Source organism: Anopheles coluzzii, chromosome X (assembly GCF_943734685.1).
Source record: "Anopheles coluzzii chromosome X, AcolN3, whole genome shotgun sequence".
NCBI classification, from domain to species: domain Eukaryota; kingdom Metazoa; phylum Arthropoda; class Insecta; order Diptera; family Culicidae; genus Anopheles; species Anopheles coluzzii.
The window spans coordinates 23,075,169-23,081,552 of NC_064669.1; the positions used below are offsets into that span (position 1 = coordinate 23,075,169).

The 6,384-nt window shown below is 42.7% G+C and overlaps 1 long non-coding RNA gene across 2 annotated transcripts; it reads right to left on the reverse strand.

Annotated features, from left to right (window-relative positions):
- Positions 1-2,017: 2,017 nt before the first annotated feature.
- LOC125906789 (uncharacterized) lies at positions 2,018-5,981 on the reverse strand. 2 transcript variants are annotated; one of them, XR_007452134.1, is made up of 3 exons: positions 4,410-5,981; positions 4,222-4,318; positions 2,018-4,143 (listed from the first exon to the last, which is right to left on the reverse strand). It is a non-coding gene; the product is annotated as an uncharacterized LOC125906789 (long non-coding RNA). The 2 variants fall into 2 exon arrangements; XR_007452133.1 differs by having other exon boundaries at positions 4,222-4,324; positions 4,410-5,971.
- Positions 5,982-6,384: the final 403 nt, after the last annotated feature.

Below are 6,384 nucleotides of genomic sequence, written 5' to 3' on the forward strand. Positions count from 1 at the left end.
TTCAAAAACAGTTCTAGCCTGGCTTAACTCAGAGCCAAGAACATATAATCAGTTCGTAGCCCTGAGAATCGGAGAAATTTTGGAGTTCAACTCTCCGAAGCAGTGGAACTGGGTAGCATCTGCAGAAAACCCTGCTGACGAAGCTACAAAAACTTGTAAGAAAAAGTCAATATGGTTAAATGGCCCCGACTTTCTAAAAAATTTAGAAATAAAAACACTAACACCAGACATTCCGGACACATTTGAAGACCGGAAAAGGGTAAACACTTCGAGAACAGTGGAAAGTGTGGTGTTCGGCACCACTGGTGGTGTTGCACTCCTGGCTGCGTTTCCGAATTCACCACTTTCGAGCGTCACACTGTGGTAAGATTAAGTTAGTGTAGGTACCCAACAGTCAAAAGCCGAAGATTTTATATTGACCTTTCACTTTTTCTATCTGTCTCTCGCTCTAATTTGAGCGATTTTCCCCTGATGAGTGTCCCCGAGCCTCCTCGTGTGGTTGTTGTTGTTGGAAGTTGAAACCGAAACCCCTTCGTGCGCTGCCAAAATCAGCGAAGAACGAAATCGAGTGGCTCAAGCAAAAAAACGAAAAATAAAATGACGAACGAGTGTGCTGTGACAATAACACACACGCACGCACAAGGCGACACCCGAAATCTGGTGCGATACCGGCTTTCAGTGGAGCAAGTACACACATGCACACATTTGGCCACACCACGGTGATACTACACACAGCCACGCACTTGGTGATACACGCTGTGTGGTGCGGTGCGGCGGACGTTCAGAATTCAGTGGTGCAAATACACACATGCATACACTTGGCGATACACGCTCTGCAGTGCGGTGAGGTTTGTGTTCTGTGTCCAGTGGTGCAAATACACACACACACGCACTTGGCTACACACGCAGTACGGCGCGGTTGGCTTGGCAGAAGCGCATACACACATTCACGCAGTAGGCTTTACTTTCAGTCCAGTGAGGTTGGTGCTTGTGTGGTGTTTCAGCTCTTGGTGGTCAGCGAATAAACCCCGTAAAAATGGAGATCATTCTAATTTAAGGTAAGTAAAAGTGATTAAAATTATCAACCAACATCCCCCCTTCTAATTAATATAATTTTTCTTCCATTTCATGTGTGTTTCACGGCGAACGGAGACAAAAAAACCTGTGGCAGTGTCGTGGTGTTGGAGATGGTGGCCCGTACAGTGCAGCCCCTTCCCGCAAATTTCCGTTAAATGCCTTCTAATCGCCTTGTAATCGCCGGCGAATTGAAGGCGATCAGCAGTGCATTTAGCAGTAATTAAATGCCTTTGAAATATGTCAATGAAAAATTTCGCTTTTAATTTGAAATTTGAAATTGCAACTGTCAAAAGAAAACCTTACAAGCGTCTTCAGCACTGCGCTGTTGTAGTGTTCCCAGATATGTGCGTGAGATTCGATAGCACGATTTACGTGTTATGTTCTCTTGCGTTAAGCTCTGAGCTATTTCACTTTATTAAAGATGGTCTGCATTATTCGGTTGTTAAAGACCAACCCGTTGAAAGGTGTTAATATATCAAACTCATTTTGATAACTTTTATTAGATAAGGAGAAATGAGATACATATTTCTCCCATCCTAATAATGAAAGGTGAACATAGTGTAATTATTATGTGTTTTCAAAAGGTATTGTTTTAATTTGGCTTCACAAAAATTTTGTTTGTATTAATCATAGCAAGAAAATATTAATCTAAAAAGAAATAAACACAAAAAAGATTATAAAAATCAGGATTTGATCACACGCTTTCTCGATTCAGAATCAAAAGCGTTGTCACTGCTCTATTTGGCAGTTACATCAGTGAGGGTGCAAAACCAGTATATAAACAAGCTAAGATGGTGGCAAGCTATCTGTTCTCGTTGAATCAAAAAGTTGAAAGATTTCGAAAAGAACCCGTTACAGCCGTGAAAGTTTCGGTTGAAATCTTTATTCGCCTTCTAAGGCGACTATCGCCTTAAATGCCTTCTGAATGCCTTCAAAGCCGTTTAATGCTGTTAGGGGCGAGAAGAACTAGGCGCGACAGCGATGTGGAGCAGAAAGTGCTGTGCTGATTTTTCTCTGTGCGAGTGTAAAAAGTGTTTGTTAAATTATGTGCGTTAATTTAGAATTAAGTGCAGTGGTTATTGTGCATGTGTTGTGTTTTTTTTTGTATTTATGTTATATAAAATATTCAATAAATAGAATAATGTTGATATAATGGTTCGCACTGTATCATTTCGGAAAGAAATCCTGGCAAAAAAGGGGGAGGGGGCTATTTTACCGAAGGTTCGTGCCGAACCCCGTTCGGGTTTTGCTTCGGCTTCGGGTTTACTTCGGCTTCGGGACCCGACGGATCGGTTGAATAATTTCGCCAACTCAGCTTCAAAGCCAGCTTCAATCTCAGCGGATCTCTGAGTGCTGGTGGCCGGTGGGACGAGAGAGGACACGAAGCGCTTTCGGGTTTTTTTTCGCCTTCGCGCACTTTTTGCTTTATGCGCGCGAAAAAGTGAGCCTTGATCAGCGCCATGGCTCCTATACAAAGGCCTTCGGCTTTGCTATCTGGGCGGGCACCAGCACTCAGAGATCGCTTGAATACGCGCTTGAAAAAGAACTTGAGTTGGCGAAATTATTCAAGTGATCCGTCGGGTCCCGAAGCCGAAGTAAACCCGAGGCCGAAGCAAAACCCGAACGGGGTTCGGCACGAACCTTCGGTAAAATAGCCCCCTCCCCCTTTTTTGCCAGGATTTCTTTCCAAAATGATACAGTGCGAACCATTATATCAACATGATTCGATTTATTAAATATTTTATATAACATAAATACACAAAAAACACAACACATGCACAATAACCACTGCACTTAATTCTAGATTAACGCACATAATTTAACAAACACTTTTTACACTCGCACAGAGAAAAATTAGCACAACACTTTCTGCTCCTCATCGCTGTCGCGCCTAGTTCTCGCTGCACTGTACGGCCCACCATCTCCAACACCACGACACAGCCACAGGTTTTGTTGTCTCCGTTCGCCGTGAAACACACATGAAATGGAAGAAAAATGATATTAATTAGAAGGGGGGATGTTGGTTGAAAATTTTAATCACTTTTACTTACCTCAAATTAAACAAAACTCTATTTTTTACGGGGTTTATCCGCTGACTACCAAGCGCTGAAACACCACACAAGCACCAACCTCACTGGACTGAAAGTAAAGCCTACTGCGTGAATGTGTGTATGCGCTTCTGCCAAGCCAACCGCGCCGTACTGCGTGTGTAGCCAAGTGCGTGTGTGTGTGTATTTGCACCACTGGACACAGAACACAAACCTCACCGCAAAGCAGAGCGTGTGTCGCCAAGTGTATGCATGTGTGTATTTGCACCACTGAATTCTGAACGTCCGCCGCACCGCACCACACAGCGTGTATCGCCAAGTGCGTGGCTGTGTGTTGTATCACCGTGGTGTGGCCAAATGTGTGCATGTGTGTACTTGCTCCACTGAAAGCCGGTATCGCACCAGATTTCGGGTGTCGCCTTGTGCGTGTGTGTGTTATTGTCACAGCACACTCGTTCGTCATTTTTTTTTTCGTTTTTTCGCTTGAGCCACTCGATTTCGTTCTTCGCTGATTTTGGCAGCGCACGAGGGGGTTTCGGCTTCAACTTCCAACAACAACAACCACACGAGGAGGCTCGGGGACACTCATCAGGGGAAAATCGCTCAAATTAGAGCGAGAGACAGATAGAAAAAGTGAAAGGTCAATATAAAATCTTCGGCTTTTGACTGTTGGGGTGTTTCTAGTTTTATTCTCTCTCGCATGCCATCACTCTCTCCCAGTTTTTCGGATTGAAATGAGAATTCACTCTTTTGATTTGGTTGCGGCAGTCTAGCTGCTTCACACTCTTAATTCTCTTCTTTTTGCAGTTCCCACAAGAGGATTCACACATGTGTTCTCACATACTTACATACACACACACGGTGGTTGGAAGCCTGGTGCGGCTGTTTCCAATTCTGTCTTTTCTTCTTCCCTCTTCACACCGCGCTGGAGCCCGTGGTGGTGCGCGTGTTCAGCCTGCTTGGTTCAGGAAAGATGTCATCAGATTTGGTGCACCTCAACCGCGGTGTTGTATGAAGGCTGTTGATGAAAATACACAATTAATAGACACACTTTGTTAAAAAGATTAAACTTCATTTAGAGATGTGACAAACTTACCTTTGTGCTTGAGGATCAATTGAAACTTGAACGCCTGTGCACACAGTGTCACACTTTTTAAGTAGTTTGAGGAACAGCTAGCGGTAGCAGCACACATCTGAAACTTGTAATGTTCAAAACATATTAGAATAATATTAGAATTAGAATAAATGTCACATAGCACTAGACACTTAGAAAAGGACACTTACCCAAACAATTAGATGATAAAAATTCGTCCTCCGATGAAGCAGAAAGAACACCGCGGATGGCGCAGTATGGAAAGTGTTTCACGCAGGAAAAACAGTTCACGCAGCACACAAACACGCACTCTCACATCCACGGTTCAGAGCACACTGAAGTCGCTCTTTGGCTTGGATGGAAAAGAGCAAACACCCTGATGAGTGCGATGGAAGAAAATGACGTATGTTCAACAGGGATGGGTAGAATCCAACACACGAAGTGTGCAGGATAATTCTCTTCGTGTGGCAAGAGAGAATTGACTAACACCCTGATGAGCGAGAACGCAACAAACGTTGTAGAATGTAGAAACGAGATAGGAATAGTAAGCGAAGGCAGTTTGTGGACATGAGGGGGTTGAAACTGGGAGAAAAAAGCTTCGGTTGCTACTTGGGATCGATTTAACCATTTCTCGAATGAAACCTCAACCCACTGAAGCACCGTTGACCAAACGACCTTCCTAGGCTTTTTAAAGCGACGCGAGCTTGGTGTCAATTTTTCCTGCTAATTTCTCCGGCTACGAGCCGGTGTATTGAAATTCTGTGTAGGGGCCTTTAAATTTTTGTCTGTGTATGATGTGTGCTTGTGGCTGTTGTTACGGGTTTTCTTTGAGGTTAAACGCAGCGTTCTGTTCTGTGTTCTGTGCATTGGATTTTAGCAGCAAGTGTCTCCCCGTTTTTTTGGTGAGCTCGTGCACAGACCATCCACACTAAGACACCAAATGCACGGGGCCCCTTATTGACGAGGCCTCCTTACCGACGGGGGCCCTTACCGACGGGGGCCCTTCATCGAAAAGTTCACATAATCGTTGGGGCCCCGTAAACCACCTTTGAGTTTTGGCTTCAATATAGCTGTAACGGTTTTTTTTTATCTTGTCTTCACGTAAAAAGTTGTATGTAAATAGTGATAAAACATCATTTTAATATTAACATGGCCCAGTTCCTTTTCAGACATAAGAATACCACCCCTTCCCGATTTCCCCTATTTGTCAGTTGACCACAAAAGATGAGTAGGGCCCCGCGTGAAAATGTAAGGTTTTGGTTTAAAAGCAGGCACGCTTCACGATCTCTGGCTTGAGATATGAATACCATTTTTCGCGTGAAAGCTGTCCGTTTTCGGCACACATCTGCAAAACAAGTATAGGGGCCCCTAGCAAGCACAGGCACGTTTCATCCAAGCCAAATTGAAAAGCGCACACATCGATATCGATGGAATCGCATCTCGAATGAAACCTCTACCCACTGGAGCACCGTTGCTTGCTTGATGTTAGTCAATTTTTCCTGCTAATTTTACCGGCTACGAACCGGTGTATTTATATTGTGTTTCGGGGCCTTTAAATTTTAGTCTGGGTGTGTTGTAGCGCAGCTTTCTGTGCATACGATTTAGCAGTAAGAGAAACCACACAGAGTTCAGGAATCTCGTGCACCTGCATCCACACGAAGGTGGATTTAAAAATATCAGGTGGTGGAATCTAGAGCATTTTGACAATTCGTCACTTGACGTAAGATCCCCAGGATTCAAACATTGTTTACACTTTTTTTAAATGGTTTGTTTCATTTTTCTACCACTTTTTCTCTATTAAATATTCTTTAAAAATATATTTTGGGCTTTGGGAGTTCATATTTAACATTAAAACATAGATTTAAGTGTGTTATTTTATTGAATTCCGTAAATTAATTGTATAATTTATTGTATTTTCGACATTTTTGAGGATAAAACTATGAAATCATTATTTTTTCAATTTTCATATTAATTCCTCATTATCTACGAGCCGCATGGACAATTTACGTGATATTAGAACTCTTACTCACATGATTTTAAATTTTGTGCATAAACAAATTATCAAATCTTTTGTTAATATATCTCATTTTTTCGATAAAATCAAAAGAAACGCAAAAATGCACGTAGTAACAAAGAAATCTTTTCTATTTGCCATGCTTTGTGTGC